Source organism: Bos indicus x Bos taurus, chromosome 10, assembly GCF_003369695.1.
Source record: "Bos indicus x Bos taurus breed Angus x Brahman F1 hybrid chromosome 10, Bos_hybrid_MaternalHap_v2.0, whole genome shotgun sequence".
Classification (NCBI taxonomy): Eukaryota; Metazoa; Chordata; class Mammalia; order Artiodactyla; family Bovidae; genus Bos; species Bos indicus x Bos taurus.
Genome location: NC_040085.1, coordinates 45,148,909 through 45,165,305, shown reverse-complemented (window position 1 = coordinate 45,165,305; position 16,397 = coordinate 45,148,909). Strand labels below are relative to the sequence as shown.

Below are 16,397 nucleotides of genomic sequence, written 5' to 3'. Positions count from 1 at the left end.
GGGGGCCGGGGGGAGGGGATCGATTGGAGGCCGCGCGTGCGCGCAACGGGGGAGGGGCCGGGCTGGAGGGGAGAAAGAGGAAGGGCTGCGGCCGCGGAAGGCTGGGGTCGGCGGCCGGCCGGTTACTGCTGGCTCCGTTGTGGCTTAGGGTCCGGGTTTCCGCGGAAGATTTAATTGTGTTTGACAGAGCGTTCGTCTACAGACACACCCACCCTCCTCAGTAAAGGACTGTGGGTGAGGGGATTTCTTTCCCTTTTTTGACTCTCTAGAGTCTTAGGACAGGGGCTGAGGACTGATGCGTGGGAGTGCGATTTGACAATGGAGTTATGAAGGTAACCCGCTCCCGGGGTGTTGGAGGGCGCTAAGTCAGCCCTGACGGTTAGGGAGTTGCCTTCTTCTGTGATCAAGGAAACATAGACCGCGGAACAGCAGAAATACAGACGCGTCAGATTTTGTAAAGTGTTGGTTGGCTGGCCATTAAAAAAGGAGCTTTAATATTTTTATAATTATTATCATTATTTATTATTATTTTTTTTACAGAGTTTATCAGAGCCGGTAGCAATGTTGTGGAAATATTTGTTCTGTGCTGCAGAAATGAGGTTTGTCACATAGTTCTTAAATAGGTTAGAGTAGATCTTTACAGATAAGTTCTTAACTCAGGTCTAAGTTTTAACATTTGAAAAAATACCAGGAAGTATAGGGTGTTCGTTTAATTTGTTCGTGTTTGTAGTGTCGGGTGACTCCATTGTATTGCATGCTTTCCTGTTTCTTGATTTATGTGCAGGATGAATTTAGAGCTCTCTGGGGAGATAAGATGCCAGCTGACATAGATTTCATTTTATAGTTCATAACGCTTTTTGAACCTGACTTAATCCAAACTTTATTTCATTTGGTGTTTTATGTTTAATTTTCTTGTTTTAGGTATCTCTTCAACCAAAAGCACAGACTGGGGAAAAGATAACTAAGGTTCCATTTCCTTTCCCATTTCTGTTTTTTTTTGTCATTGCTTTCAAATGTTAGTATGTGATTTGGATATTACATAGAAGTTTTAAAATACTGGTTTCAACTAGAGTGAAAGTCTACATTTTGACACTTTGTTACTGTGTGTTTTTGGTAAAAATTTTCATGTCAGTGTAAACAATATTATTTTTCATATTAAACAATATCGTTTAGTTGTGTTTATGAGACAGAACAAGTAGAACCCTTTCACTCTGGAAAGAATCTTTATTTTTTAATGCCTTGCTTTGTTTTACTCTCGTCCATCTCTTGTCATTTTAACCTTGGACAAATGACATCTCTCCTGTGCATTTATTTGCCACTACAATTCATACTAGTATTCTAAGAACTGGCAAGGGTATTTATGAATACGTCTGAATAATATTGTAGGGAAACTAGCAAGAGTAGAGTCTCTTCTTGTTTATCAGGGTTGCTGTATCTTATGTGTATGGATCTTTCTGTCACTTTCCCCCTTACGTTGGTGTCTTTTGGTCACTTGCATGTTAGTTTTTCACTGGAGTTGGTTTTTGAAGAAAGATATAGTAGGAAATAATTTCATTTTGAATGCATCATAGTCGAAGTTTCACCTTCACAGGTTTCACAGCAGTACTCAATTTCCGCAAATAGTTGAAAAATAACTATACTGATCTTTAATATAAGAGGTCAACAATTTACTTGTTTACAATGAAGGAATAATCAGATATTTCTAAATAGTTATTTTCATTTTAAAATGTAAACTGTGGAATAAAAACTTCATTGAATCAAACCAGTTAGTTTTTTTCAGACGTTTATTGTATTATTTTGTCAAAAAGGGGTCTCTATAATATGCTTTACTTAGAGTATAATTATAGGTGTCCTTGTTTTGACTTTTCCTCTGGTGGCTAGGATTTCAATAGGAAAAAAAGAAGTGACATTACTAAAAATGATGGTAAAGAATATTATAACTTGATATTAGGATTCTATGAGTGACATTATCTTATGAAAGAGTATAGGGTTGGAGATAGGAGATATGGATTTTAGATGTAGCTTTGCTTTCTGTTCATTAGGTCTGTGACTTTGTATGACCACCCTGGGCCTCAGATCTCTCTCAGCTGTCAAATGAGAAGTGTGGACAGATAACTCTAGTTTTCTCTAGGTCTCAGATTTAATGGTTTGCATTTTTAGTTAGGTGTTTTTGGTATTAATTGTATTCATCATGACCCATTCCCCAGAAAGAAATGCTATCTGAAAATGTAAAATTCTTCCATGGTATATGTATATTAGAGACGGGATCGGGGGAGGGAGAAGAAAAAAAGTGAGCCGTGGTCTAGATAATACTTCTGTCCCATTGTAGATATTAACTCCTAATTTAATAGCTCTCATATGGTATTTAAAAAATGAAACTTTATTTTACTCCTGGTAATGTGCTTTAAATCATTCTGAATACATTTTCTTTCAGAAACTTGTAATCATTGTTCAGTAAAAGTCCAGAAATGCTTTTGAATGCTTTATACCTCTATTCTTTCTTTGCTGTATCCCATAGTGTCTTGGTAACAGCTGGCCTGAGTTTCTGCAGGTACTCAATTTATATCATGATGTGAGCAGTGAGCTACAAATGTTTAAAAACAAATACTAAACTGAACTTTTACTGCATTGCTATTTAATCATTCAGTAAGTGTTATTGATTGTCTCATGTTATTGACATTATTCTTGGTCTTCAGTGAAGAAGGCACTCTGCCTTCTTGAAGTGGATGTTTTATTAGAGGAAATAATAAACAGAACAGCGTTAGGTAGTGGTAAGTGCCATGAAGAAAACAGGGGCATATAATGAAGAATGAATGAAAGTGGGACTCTACTGTGCATTGAGAGGTTAGAAAGGGCTTTTTTTTTTAGAGGTAATATTGGATTTGCAATCAGTGATTAGAAAGAATCAGCTATAGTGGCAATATGGAGGAAGATGGCTGCAGACAGAGGGAATTGTAAATGCATTAGATTGGGTTTGATTCTAGAGAATCTATAAGTATGAATTAATTGGTTTGTCTAATAGATTTTTTCACAATTACTAATAGTAGTAAAAAAGTTAAAAATATTTATGTGTAGTGACTAAATGTAATGTGTTGACATTATTTAAGTCCTGACTCAAACCAGTTGTAGAAAGTAATTTTTGAAGCACTTAGGAGGAAATTTGAATGCAGATAGCTATTAGATGATATCAAGGGATTATTGTTACTTTTTGTGAAGGATACTAATGGCATTATGTTTCTATAAGAAAATGCCCATTTATAAAGATGAAAACTGAAGAATGAGGAAGAGAATTAAGATCTCTGGTATTTGTTTAAAAGTATTTCAGAGCGAAAAAAAGATGCGAGAGAGGAGTGTAGATGAAGCAGTTGTGAAATATCCTGATAATTGTATTGGAGTGGTAGGTATATGCGTAGTAATATTCTCTGCTTTTGTGAGGTTTGAAAATGTTCATATTTTAAAATGCATTTAAAATAATTGATACTCTATTTAGATGTCTTCTCCTTTTCTTTCTCTTCCTCTCAATTTTGATATCATGTAGACTTTTGTTCCTCTTTCTAAACATTCATCATTTATTCAACAAATATGTCTGCTGTATTTCAGGCCCTGTGTCAGTGCTTGAGTTAAAACAAAGAGCAGGAGCTTAAGGCCTGCCTGCAAAGGAGCTTATGGTTTGCTGGATGAATGGAGAATCTCTCAGTGTGGTCTGTGTTGACATGAAGTCATAGATTTCTGTGTTTTCCTGAGAGTATACAGGATCAGCATCTTAGTGTTTATGTGGTTACTTAAAAAACATTTTTCTTGAGACTTCCCTGGCAGTCCAGTGGTTAAGACTCCACACTCCCAATTTGAGGATGGGAGTTGGTGGAACAAGTTCGATCCCTGGTGGGGGAACTAAGATCCTACATGCCATATGGAACTGCCTCCCCTCCCTCTCAATCCCCCAAAATTTGTTTTATTTTGTTTTTCTAGAGAATTGAATTTAGGAAGTGCTATATGCAGCAGTGTGCCAGTCTGAGTCACTGTTGCATTCATTTCTCATATTCATATGTGTTATAGGGCATCAGAATAAATAATTTTTTAAACAACCTTTTGACATCCAATTTGCCTCTATGTAAATTTTTTAAATTTTGGAATAATTTCACACTTAAAGAAAAGTTTAAAAAAATGGTACTGAGAACTCTTCAGTATCCTTTAGTCAAATTTACCATTTTAAAAATTTTGTCTCATTTGCTTTAGTGCTCTTTTCTGAATCATTTGAAAATAAATTGCATGTATTATAACCATGTCTCTAAATATTCGTTGTGTATTGTATTCTTTTGCATTATCACAATACAGTTAATGAGATTCAGGTAATCTAACATTGATAGTACTATATCATTATCTAATCTCTAGCCTCTATTCCAGTTTTGTCCCTTTATCCCAGTAATAATAGCATTTGTACCATTACACCATTGGCTGAGACAGTAAAGAATCTGCCTGCAATGCAGGAGACCTGGGTTCTATCCCTAGGTTGGGAAGATCCCCTGGAGAAGGGACTGGCTAACCACTGCAGTATTCTAGCCTGGAGAATTCCATGGATGGAGGAGCCTGGCAGGCTAGTCCATGGGGTTGCAAAGAGTCAGACATGACTGAGTGACTTTCACACACACACAGCATTTCCCCCATAGGATTTGCGTCAGGATTGCCAGCTGCATTTAGTTGTCATAGCTCTTCAGTCTCCTTTCATCTGGAACAGTGTCTTAGGCTTTCTCTCTCACTGTGTTAACATTTTTGAAGAATACAGGCTTATATATGTCATAGAATATTCCTCAGGTTGGATTTGTGGATGTTTCCTCATAATTAGTTTTGGGCTATGCATCCCCAACTGGGGATTTTGTATCCTTTCCAGGGTGTGATATTGAAGTACATGCCGTTGGCCTGCCCCTCAGTGGTGATGTTAGTTTTTTAGTTTCTGATCATGGTGTTTGGTTTCTTCACAGGGATGTATAGTTATTATTTTTCTTCTTCACCTAATAAGCAATCTGTGGGTATAACTTTGAGATAGTGCAGATATCCTGCTACTAATCAGATCTATATCTTCATCAAATTTCCCTCCTATATTAACATCCATTGATGCTTCTTGCCTGTACTGATGTTTACACTGATGGTTGCAGAATGATTATTTTCTGACTCTGTTTCTTTTATGTCAGTAGGCATTCTGTTTTAAGAAAGAAAAATCCTTATACCTCATTGATATGAACTTATGTACTTCCTGTCTTACTCAATGGTTTATACTCTGTTATGCCTTTATTTATTTTGTTGCTCAGATTGTCTTGGATTTGTCCTGTGGGAGCCTTTCTTTCCTGGCTTCTGTGTCATTTTGATATACTCTTAATTTTTTCTGGAGTATATTCTCTCTCTTTGCACAGCAAAATGTTCCAAGTTTAACTTAACATCTTTTCTGTCTCAGTTCTGGATTCAGGCATTCTCCAAGGAGCCCTGGGTCCATATAGTGGGGAATGCAGTTTGCTTTTGAGTTACCTATTTATATGTAGAAATAATCACTTCTTTTCTGATCAGGACATCTTATTAGACACTATATTTAAAATTGACTTTGATAATGGGTTTATGAAGTAATTACATAAGATTAGCAATTATATTTACCATAAAGCTGTTCTTTTATTCTTTTATTTTCTTTTTCAAATAAATAAGTTCTGATTTGATCTTAATTGTGGTCAAATTAAATAGAAGAAAAAAACGAAAGATTATTTTATTTTATGTTATTTGTATGTGTGTGTGGATGTGGATAGGTAGGGGGAGGGTTTAACCACTTAACTGTTAAAAATGACTCAAGATTTACATACTTAACTGTTTTTAACTGAGTTAGACATTCTGGTCTAAGGAAATTGTTGCTTTTGAACTAAGCTTTTAATTTTTTTAAACTCGCTTTTTAAATGAAAATATTTTTGTTATAATATACAATAATATTTTATATAAGAGTGGAAACTCACAGGCACATTATTCCAGGCATTTGCTGTTACATCTTGGTGTATTTCATAGCCATTCTCTCACCTGTGCCTAGGTATTTGCTTTATTTGTCTTTTTAGATTGTATTTTTCCATGCAATATTTTGAATGATTTTTTATTTTTGAGCCAATTAAAATGTACATGGTTTAAAAGTTCCAAATGGCTTATAGTGGAAAAACAGCAGTTTCCTCTAGCACTTCTCCCAGTCTCCTAGTTCTGCTTCCTAAATGGGAATATTTTCAGCTCTTAAAAATTTTTTTTTGCGTGTATTGACCTTTATATTTAAATAATATGCTTATATATATACTTAGCCACTGTAAGATGTCAGTTTACATTTAAAGAAAATAATTGTCTATTTTTTAAATATAAAATACATACAAGGAATACCAAATTCACATGGTGCAAAAGGTATGCAGGGAAAGATGTCTCCTTGCCATTCCTGTCTTCCTACCTTCCTATCTGTCTCTTTCCCCTGGAGAGTTAGTTCCTCTTCTTATTTTATATGTATGTCCAGAGCAGCAGTTCTCAAAATGTGGTATGTGGAGTCTTGAGAGGATCATCAAATGTTTCAAATTACCTGTTGGTTTGAAACTATTTCATAATAATACTAACTTATTCTTTGCTACTTTACTCTGTTGACATTTGAATTCGTGGTGCAAACACAGTGATGCATAAATCTTCTGGTCCTGCAGAGCATATCAAGACAGTGGCAAAAATTGTACCAGTAGTCATATTCTTCATCATTTTACATTTTCGGTTGGGGAGGGGAAAGCTGATTTCATTTAAGAATATCCTCCATGAATCAGTAGAGGTTGTTAATTTCATTAATCCTGATGCTTGAGTAGATTTTTCTTTAATATTTGTTGTGACAAAATGAGAAGAATGTTATAAGACACTACTGCTGCATACCAAGCTATGATGTTTGTCTGGAAGAAAAATATTTGTGTGATTGAGGTGTGAGCTGAACTAGCTAGCTGGTTGGTTTTTTCATGGAACACTATTTTTACTTGAAAGAGTGACAAACTATAGTTATTTAAACATGGATATTTGTACCTATTTTCTCAAAAATAAATGAAGTGAGTCTCTTACTTGGACCAGCAAAATTTATTGCCATTAAAATTAAGGCTTTCAAGCAGAAATTAGAATTTTGGAAAACGTATCTGCCACTATGATCTTCGCAACTTCTTAGGACCTTGCTGATGAAATTGATGATATTAACGTGTAATTTTTTTTTTCTTTGCTATGTTATAGTGAAGTGTGTCAGTGTTTGGAAGATATGCATAACACAGTGGACCATCTTTTTTCTAAAGGTCCATGCATGATATTACAAAATCATGTTGTGGATGTAAGACCTACTTAAGTGAAAGATAGAGCAATAGATTTTAAGTGAAATGGTCTGAAAAGTTTCATTGATACAGTTTCAGAGTCCACTTTGCAACTTACCTTTATAGAATTACACTTTTTAAGTTTTGGCTTAATATCAAAGAAGGATAATATCCACACTTACCTGAAAATACTATAAAAATATTCTTCTTGTGACTTTCTTAGTCGTCCAGTGGTTAAGAATCTGCCTGTCAATGCAGGGGACAGGGATTTGATCCCTGGCCTGGGGATATTCTACATGCCTTGGGGCAGGTAAGCCAGCACTACAACTACTGAAGCCTGTATGCCCTAGAGCCTGTGCTCTGCAATAAGAGAAGCCACCGCAATGAGAATCCTGTGCACTGCAATTAGAGGGTAGCCCCTACTCACCGCAACTAGAGAAAGCGTACACACAGCAGTGAAGACACAGAGCAACCAAAAATAAATACATAATAAAATTTTTAAAAATTCTTTTATCAGCTATATATTTGTGTGAAAATGGATTTTCATTTTAGATTGAATACAGAAGCAGATATAAGAATCCAGGTTTCTCTATTGAAGAGATTTACAAAAATGAGCAGCAGTGTCACTCAGTTTTTTTGGAAAATATATTCATAAATGTTGCTTATTAGCATGGAGTGGGTTTATTGCTGTTTTTAGAATTAAAATTTTAAAACATTTGCCAACTTTTATAGTATTATACTGATACATACAACCCACATAAAAGCTCTTTAGGTTCCTCAATTATTCAGTGTAAAGGGGTTCACAAGTCAAAAAGTTTGAAAACTGCTGCTACAACTGGTTAACATGGAGGATTAAGCAGTTTTTTTAACCTTTTTTTTTTTTTTTTAATTGTCTACATTGGGTCTTAATTGTGGCATGTAGGAGCTTTGTTGCATCATCTTCCGTTGCGGTGTGTGGACTCTCTGGTTGTGGCTAGCAGGCTCAGTAGTTGTGTTGTGGCTTAGTTGCCTTGAGGCATGTGGGATCTTAGTTTCCCAACCAGGAGTCAAATCCACATCACCTGCATTGCAGGATGAACTCTCAACCACTGGACCACCAGGGAAGTCCCAGTATTAAGTGGTTTTAAGCCTTACCTTTTGACTGCTTATGGAAAAGGAGTTCACACTTCTTTCTTTACTGTTTATCCTAATATAGTTGAATCACAATTTTAGATTGTTGTGCTTTATTGTTTTTGTTTTTTAAGAACATACTTCATATTCCCTCTTTTATTGTATAAATATCAGTTTAACCTTGTACCGTAAGAATATAAATGTTTTAAGAGGACAAAGGTGGACTTCCCTGGTGACTCAGTGGTAAAGAATCCACCTGCCAATGTAGGAGATATGGGTTCAGTCCCTGGGTCGGGAAGATCCTCTGGGGAAGGAAATGGCAACCCACTCTAGTATTCTTGCCTGGGAAGTCTCATGGACAGAGGAGCCTGGTGGGTTGCCGTCCATGAGGTTGCAGAAAGGAACACACAACTTAGCGACTGAACAACAACAGGGCAAAGATAGCAAAAGTTTATGTCCTTTGATTTTAGGAAATATTCTTATGTTAGCTTTCATAACTTCTTAGTCATTTTTTCCTCTATTTTGTTTTTGTAACTGCTGTCAAATCAGATGATTGTGTTTTGTTGCTGTTCCATACTTGCTGTTAGTTTTGTGTGTGTGTGTTTTTAAAAATACTCTTACTGACAGTTTAGTGGGAATTGCACAGAAATTTGAGATACAGATATGTGTATAATTTACCATGTTTAAATATAATGTGAGCTTTTGCTTTGGTAAATAATAACAGTATTACTAGGAGCAGCTTATATTGTTGGTATGGAAATGGGCTTTTTTCTTAATTCTATTGGTTAAATCATATTTAAATATGTGAATAAATAAAGCTTTTTAAAAATATATGCAGTAAATATGTTCACAAAACCTTTTTTTTACTTTTAACACCTGTATTCTTTAATACAAATAGTCTTATTAAAATCATGTGATAAAAATTTTAATTACAGAATTTCTGCAGATTCTGATTCTTTATCAAGGATTTATTTGTAATTTCTCTGAAATTACGTTTCTTTAAAGACCTATATATAGTAACAGATGAAAGTGGTCATTTTATTTTCATAACCATCTTCCTGCCTGCCATTCCTCTATTTGCCATTATCCTTATTCTCCACTTGAGGAAATCTTATATAGCCCACTAGGCTCCTCTGTCCTTGGGATTTTCCAGGCAAGAATACTGGAGTGGGTTGCCATTTCCTTTTAAGGACCAGCTCTTAAGCTTCTGTGGTTTCTCCTCCAGAATCTGTATCCTTCCCTTTTGTTCTTCTGTAGTATTTTGTGCTTTTCTTATCTTTATTTAGTAGTTATTTCATTTTATTAAAACTTAACCATTCCCTCACTATGGAGGCTGAGTTCTGAAAATCTTCATGATAAAGAGAAGAAATTGTGGTCGAGTAACATAATGATTATCAGAGAAGGCAATGGCACCCCACTCCAGTACTCTTGCCTGGAAAATCCCACGGATGGAGGAGCCTGGTGGGCTGTAGTCCACGGGGTCAAGAAGAGTCGGACACGACTGAGCGACTTCACTTTCACTTTTCGCTTTCATGCATTGGAGAAGGAAATGGCAACCCACTCCAGTGTTCTTGCCCGGAGAATCCCAGGGAGAGAGGAGCCTAATGGGCTGCTGTCTATGGGGTCGCACAGAGTCGGACACGACTGAAGCGACTTAGCAGCAGCAGCAGCAACATAATGATTATCGGAGAAGGCAGTGGCACCCCAGTCCAGTACTCTTGCCTGGAGAATCCCATGGATGGAGGAGCCTGTTGGGCTGCCTTCTGTGGGGTCGCACAGAGTCGGACACGACTGACACGACTTAGCAGCAGCAACATAATGATTATACGTAAAAATAAGATCTCAGAACTGGAGTATTGAGTGAACATGTAAAAGCCCTCATAACTATACATTTAGTTTTTAAAAAGAGAGACCAAATCCAGCAATTTTTGTAGGAATTAAGAGCCAGGTGTTTGTGTCAGACCTCTTTAGGCAAGTCATTTGACTTCTGTAGGTCTCAGTTCTATGGAGATAATAGTTTTTAGTGAGGATAAAATGAAATTAAAACATGGTATGTAGTTTTTTTATTGGCTTTATCTGATCTGGCCCTTGACCACTTCTGGCGCCTTGTGTGTCATCCTCTCCCATTGATCCCACTCGTGTTCTTTGTACATGTTGAGTTTGTTCCCGCCACATGATCTTTCCTTACTATTCCCCCTGCTAGGAATGCTCTTCCTCCAGAACTGTGTAGCTTGGCTGACTGGTGGCTGCTTCCTTCTCATGATTGTGTCGTTTAGCTTCTTATCTAAGACACTGTTGATGGTTAACCTTTACTATTTGTTTTGTTTCCTTAAGAGAACATATTTCTAAAATTATCTTGCTTATTTATTTGTCTCCTTGTGTCTTGTTTGTCCTCATTCGCATGCAGGTTCCTTGAGAAACTTTCTGTATTCCATTCACTGCTGATGCCTGTGCCTAGAACTTGTAATGGGCTCTCAATAAATATTTATTGACTGACCACAGTACATAAGTAAATGGCAACTAATATACTATCAGTGATATTGTATCTCTTAACATGTTAATAAACTGCTCTAAATTTCATTTCTATTACTTGGGTGGTGTTTCCAGATCCTGATCTGCTTCCAGATGTTTGGAATTGAAAAAGTTTGGGTAGCCTAATCTGTTATTATCCTGCTAGAACTGAATTGATCTTCCTAAAACCTTCTTCCTAGACTTGCGTTTACCCATTTTATTCCTGTGTAAGTGAATATTTTTCCTCATGGATAGCAGTTCTGGGTAGTAGTTCTAAGGCCGTGACTTGTTTTTCAGTCATCTGCCTTTATCTTGAACAAATTTCAATTGAAAAGATTTTTGTTCTTTTGTCTTCCATCACCTTTACTGATCCCGAGTTGCCTCTCTCGGTTGCCACTGTCTTCTGTAACAGGAAGAAGTCACAGTGTATGTACACTAAAGCTAAAATCCTGAGATTGCCTCAAAAGTATATGCGTAAGTGTAGGTTAGACTTAACATATATGGGAACCCATATTAGGGTTAGGGTTTCTGTATTTATGTAGAACGTGAAATTCTTGGAACAGGGTAGTGTTTTAACTATCTTTTAAATTATCACCTTGAGCAGTTACTGGTAGCAAAAAAAAAATTCCGAAGGCTTTTTAGAGTGAAGTAGCTGACATTAGTATACTGGATAGTAACTCCTTGGTTTCCCCAAACCAGTACCCTAGGATTGTTTAATAGCTTGCTAGTTTTGCTTTTTGCCACAAAAGATTTTCACTTGCTATCTGAATGCACAGATTCAAGGAAGACAAAAATGTCATTTAGTCCAAATAACCTTGGAAATCCCTAAAGTTGCCCATAAAATGTAAAATACAGATACACGGTCTCTAAAAGCCCAAAACATCCTATTTTTCCTTCAGTATTGGAACAAATTGTGTTTCATTGTTAAACACCAGATGAAGTAGTAGGCTGTGTTTGTGGTCCATGTCCACATGGAAAAATAAATGCCTCTTAACATTAGAATCTGACAGCAAGATGCTCATATCATGAGAGGCGCATGGAAAGTGAGACCAACCAGAAAGTAGTAAAATATTACGTTATTGTGTCCATTTGGGGCATTTACTCATTGAGCAGAATAGCAGGCATGATCTACATGGTCTAAATCATTTATTTTTCTTCATGAAGTTCACTTTATATGAGTGTACACTCTATCTAGAAGTGTTCCCCCATCGAGTTTTCAGTATGTCTTTACCTTCAGTTGTAAAATGTCAGTTTTTCTCTTATGACTCTTTATCTCCTTCTTAAGAACATCATATTCTTTAATGAATATTCTCCAGGTTACATTTTTTGATCTAGATCACATTGACAAAGCAGAAACAACTTTTATCAAAGTACCAGATCAGATCAGTCGCTCAGTCTTGTCCAACTCTTTGCGACCCCATGAGTTGCAGCACGCCAGGCCTCCCTGTCCATCACCAACTCCCAGAGTTCACTCAGACTCACGTCCATCGAGTCAGTGATGCCATCTAGTCATCTCATCCTCTGTCGTCCCCTTCTCCTCCTGCCCCCAATCACTCCCAGCATCAGAGTCTTTTCCAATGAGTCAACTCTTTGCATGAGGTGGCCAAAGTACTGGAGTTTCAGCTTTAGCATTATTCCTTCCAAAGAAATCCCAGGGCTGATCTCCTTCGGAATGGACTGGTTGGATCTCTTTGCAGTCAAAGGGACTCTCAAGAGTCTTCTCCAACACCACAGTTCAAAAGCATCAATTCTTGGGTGCTCAGCTTTCTTCACAGTCCAACTCTCACATCCATACATGACCACGGGAAAAACCATAGCCTTGACTAGACGAACCTTTGTTGGCAAAGTAATGTCTCTGCTTCTGAATATGCTGTCTAGGTTGGTCATAACTTTCCTTCCAAGGAGTAAGCATCTTTTAATTTCATGGCTGCAGTCACCATCTGCAGTGATTTTGGAGCCCAGAAAAATAAAGTCTGACACTGTTTCCACTGTTTCCCCATCTATTTCCCTTGAAGTGATGGGACTGGATGCCATGACCTTCGTTTTCTGAATGTTGATCTTTAAGCCAACTTTTTCACTCTCCTCTTTCACTTTCATCAAGAGGCTTTTTAGTTCCCCTTCACTTTCTGCCATAAGGGTGGTGTCATCTGCATATCTGAGGTTATTGATATTTCTCCTGGCATTCTTGATTCCAGCTTGTGTTTCTTCCAGTCCAGCGTTTCTCATGATGTACTCTGCATGTAAGTTAGATAAGCAGGGTAACAATATATAACCTTGACGTCCTCCTTTTCCTATTTGGAACCAGTCTGTTGTTCCATGTCCAGTTCTAACTGTTGCTTCCTGACCTGCATACAAATTTCTCAAGAGGCAGATCAGGTGGTCTGGGATTCCCATCTCTTTCAGAATTTTTCACAGTTTATTGTGATCCACACAGTCAAAGGCTTTGGCATAGTCAATAAAGCAGATATAGATGTTTTTCTGGAACTCTCTTGCTTTTTCCCGGATCCAGCGGATGTTGGCAATTTGATCTCTGGTTCCTCTGTCTTTTCTAAACCCAGCTTGAACATCAGGAAGTTCACGGTTCACATATTGCTGAAGCCTGGCTTTTGGAGAATTTTGAGCATTACTTTCCTAGCGTGTGAGATGAGTGCAGTTGTGCGGTAGTTTGAGCATTCTTTGGCATTGCTTTTCTTCGGGATTGGAATGAAAACTGACCTTTCCAGTTCTGTGGCCACTGCTGAGTTTTCCAAATTGGCTGGCATATTGAGTGCAGCACTTTCACAGCATCATCTTTCAGAATTTGAAATAGCTCAACTGGAATTCTATCACCTCCACTAGCTTTGTTCATAGTGATGCTTTCTAAGGCCCACTTGACTTCACATTCCAGGATGTCTGGCTCTAGGTCAGTGATCACACCATCATGATTATCTGGGTCGTGAAGATGTTTTTTGTACAATTCTTCTGTGTATTCTTGCCATCTCTTCTTAATATCTTCTGCTTCTGTTAGGTCCATACCATTTCTGTCCTTTATCGAGCCCATCTTTGCATGAAATGTTCCTTTTGTATCTCTGATTTTCTTGAAGAGATCTCTAGTCTTTTCCATTCTGTTGTTTTCCTCTATTTCTTTGCATTGATCGCTGAGGAAGGCTTTCTTATCTCTTCTTGCTCTTCTTTGGAACTCTGCATTCAGATGTGTATATCTTTCCTTTTCTCCTTGGCTTTTTGCTTCTCTTCTTTTCACAGCTATTTGTAAGGCCTCCCCAGACAGCCATTTTGCTTTTTTGCATTTCTTTTCCATGGGGATGGTCTTGATCCCTGTCTCCTGTACAGTGTCACGAACCTCAGTCCATAGTTCATCAGGCACTCTATCAGATCTAGGCCCTTAAATCTATTTTTCATTTCCACTGTATAATCATAAGGGATTTGATTTAGGTCATACCTGAATGGTCTAGTGGTTTTCCCTACTTTCTTCAATTTCAGTCTGAATTTGGCAATAAGGAATTCATGGTCTGAGCCACAGTCAGCTCCTGGTCTTGTTTTTGCTGACTGTATAGAGCTTCTCCATCTTTGGCTGCAAAGAATATAATCAATCTGATTTTGACATTGACCATCTGATGATGTCCATGTATAGTCTTCTCTTGTGTTGTTGGAAGAGGGTGTTTGTTATGACCAGTGCATTTTCTCGGCAAAACTCTATTAGTCTTTGCCCTGCTTCTTGGAATTCACTCAGGGAGAAATTGTACCCTTGGATAGTGTTGCTCAGGATGTTAGATCTTACATTCTCAAGGCAACGGACATCTTTTCTAATCTAGTTTTCTGTTTTATTTTGTTACCCCAGTCCTTGTTTTCGGGCTTTAACAACTCAGGGGTTCAGTCTGATCAACAAGAGGAACTTGAGGTTCTCTCAAATAAGACTGACTTTTGAGGTGGGTGTACCTACAGAATTGAAGGCCTGCAAAAGAAAAAATTCATGGCAGGGGAAGATTGTGGACTTTTTCTGCCAGGGTGATGGCTTAACATTTACAACAAAACTTTGAGGTAAATATTTCCATTATTCAGGTGAGGAAATTTAGGCACAGAATGATTAGTAATTTGATGAAGGCTCATAGCAATGATGGGATTGAAGGGATTTTAGTTCATTAGGTTTTGAGTCAACCTAAGAAAGGAATTCCAGAATTCAGGAGCTTAACATGTATTTCTGTATTGCCTTTCAGGAAAACATTAAGCTGTATTTTTTGTCCTCTGGGCATGGCTGTTGTCAAAAGAGAAGGAAAGATAGTGTGATTATGAGGGACTTAATTTTTCTGTGCTTTTTCTGTGTATTTCAGATTTTTTATAGTGAACACATTTTAAAAATCAATTTAATTGCAGTATAATTTTATAAAAAGTATAAGGTACATATTTTACTGTACAGTTCAGTGAGTTTTGGCAAATATATACATCCATGTAACCAACACCCCAGTCAGGACATAAAACATTCTATTACCCTAGGAAGTTCTTTCTTGTTCCTTTGCCATAAGTCATCCCTAGCTCCTATCCCAGGCAACCACTGATCTGATTTTTGACATTATAGATTAGTTTTGTTTGCTCTAGAATGTCATATACGTACGAATTATGTAATATTACTGTTTTGTGTCTGGCTTCTTTTGCTCATCAAATGTTTTCTCGCTAGCATTTTACTGTGGAAAATTTCAAGCAGATTAAAGTTAAAAGAATTGTACACCAAATGCCCATTTCCCTATTACCTAGATTCTACAGTTAGCAATTTGCTTTTTGTTTTATCACATATCCTTCCATCTCTCCATTCCTGTAATCATTTGCCATTCAAGTCAATTGCTGTTTGGCTTTGTATTTTAAATTAAGTTGCAAACAGTGCATTTTACCCCTAAACAAATTCAGCTTCCATATCATTAACTAGAGTTGAATATTTATATATAGTTCTTTGTTTTTGAAGTAAAATTTACATATAGTTAAATACACAGATATTAAGTGTACCATTTAAGTCTTGTTAAATGTACACATTTGTGTAATCAAAATCTTAGGAAGAAATAGAACATTACCATCACCTCAGATAAGTTCCCTCATGTACCTTCTGGTCAGTTCTTTCCCAGTCCTTTGTAGAATACAGCCACTGTTTTGATTTTTTCTTCTATTAAATTTGCCTAACCTAGAACTTCATGCAGATGAAATCAGTATAGATATTTTGTTTCTGATTTCCTTCCCTTAGCAGGATGTTTTTGAGATTCATCTGTTATGTTTACTTGTATTAGTAGCTCCTTCTTGGCTGCTGTTATTGTTGCTGTTTGGTATCCCATTATACCTATATATCGAAATTTGTTTATCTTTTCACTCCTTGGAGATTTGTTTTTCTCACTGTTTGGTTATTATGAGTGAACATTTGCATACAAACATTTTTGTATACCTGTATTTTCCAACCTAGGTGTG

The 16,397-nt window shown here is 37.0% G+C and overlaps 1 protein-coding gene across 10 annotated transcripts in view; it reads left to right on the top strand.

The window, feature by feature from the left end:
- The window catches only part of RNF111 (ring finger protein 111), a 93,116-nt gene that overhangs the window by 562 nt on the left and 76,157 nt on the right, over nt 1-16,397 (top strand). Inside the window, exon 1 of one of the 10 annotated variants that reach the window (XM_027553882.1) lies at nt 41-234. The exons of 4 other annotated variants lie outside the window; for them this stretch is intronic. The gene's annotated coding sequence lies outside the window, so the exon portion shown is untranslated. Of the gene's footprint in view, nt 1-40; nt 333-16,397 lie in introns of those variants that run through there. 5 more of the 10 variants (XM_027553881.1, XM_027553879.1, XM_027553880.1 and 2 more) reach the window with 5 other exon arrangements.